This window comes from Elephantulus edwardii, unplaced genomic scaffold (genome assembly GCF_000299155.1).
Source record: "Elephantulus edwardii isolate Elephantulus edwardi_28Jun2011 unplaced genomic scaffold, EleEdw1.0 scaffold00135, whole genome shotgun sequence".
Classification (NCBI taxonomy): domain Eukaryota; kingdom Metazoa; phylum Chordata; class Mammalia; order Macroscelidea; family Macroscelididae; genus Elephantulus; species Elephantulus edwardii.
In genome coordinates this window covers 5,502,419-5,503,545 of record NW_006399885.1, presented here as the reverse complement: position 1 = coordinate 5,503,545, position 1,127 = coordinate 5,502,419, and positions in this window count along the sequence as shown.

Below are 1,127 nucleotides of genomic sequence, written 5' to 3'. Positions count from 1 at the left end.
GTACCAAACATGGCCGAGCCTCTCACGAAGTTGAAGAAGAACATCTTCTGGCCCAAGAAGCTCACTTGGCCAGGATTTGGTAGAAGATGAGTGCTACATGAGAGCCCACCCACAGGGAAACTTGGTCTGTGTTTGAATCTTCCTCTATCTCTGCTGTCGAGTCTCCTCCAACTCACAGCTGACCTTTCACTGAGTTTCTGAGTCAATAAATCACACAGAAGAAGAATGTCCGTCTTTATTCTTCAGAGTCACTGGTAGATTTGAATTACCAGAAAGGTTGTTATTAGCGACACAGTTCTCTATGGACAATGCCACCAGAGCTCCCTTAATGTTGTTATTGTTATCTGCCCTCAAGTTCATTGTTTCTCATGGTGGCCCTATGAACAACCCACCCGAGCCTTGCATTCTCCTGCACCATCTTCATGCTCTATGACACACTCTGCTCAAGGCCATTGTTACAGTCACCGAGTCAGTCATTAATATCACAGGCAAGCAAAATATTGCTGGTGATCATCCAAAAAAAAAAGCCTGGAATAGCATGCTGACAGGGAACTGCCAGAGGTTCCAGCTGGATTTAGAAGAGGCCATGGCACTAGGGATATCACTGTTGAGGTCAGACAGATCCTGGCTGGAAGCAGAGAATATCAGAAGAATGTCTGTGTTTTATTGACAATGCAAAGGCATTTGACAGGATCACAACAACCTATGCCTAACATTGAGAAGAATGGGAATCTCAGAATCCTTAATTGCGCTCATGCTAAACCTAAATCCCTTTGATGTAGCTATTTTCATTATTCGGACCTAATCTTAGGCTTTACATATGGTGTATTCTTTGCGTTCATCCTGGTGCGTTAATTTGAGGTGTTGGCTTTCCCGTTGATCCTACAAACATTTCCTGTTTCTATTCTGTCCTGTAGTGTATAAGCTGGAATCAACCAAAGAGCAGTGGGTTTGGTTTAATTTTGCCTCTGTTTCAGGGAGCTCCACATTTTGCTTTCTATTTTTTTAAAATTATTATTAAATTTTATTAGTTTTAGTGAACATTTACAGAGATTTTGGGTTTTCATTCATTCATTGTTGCACTGTTTTCTCCACCCTCCTCCCCAGTTCGTTCTTCTCCCCCCACC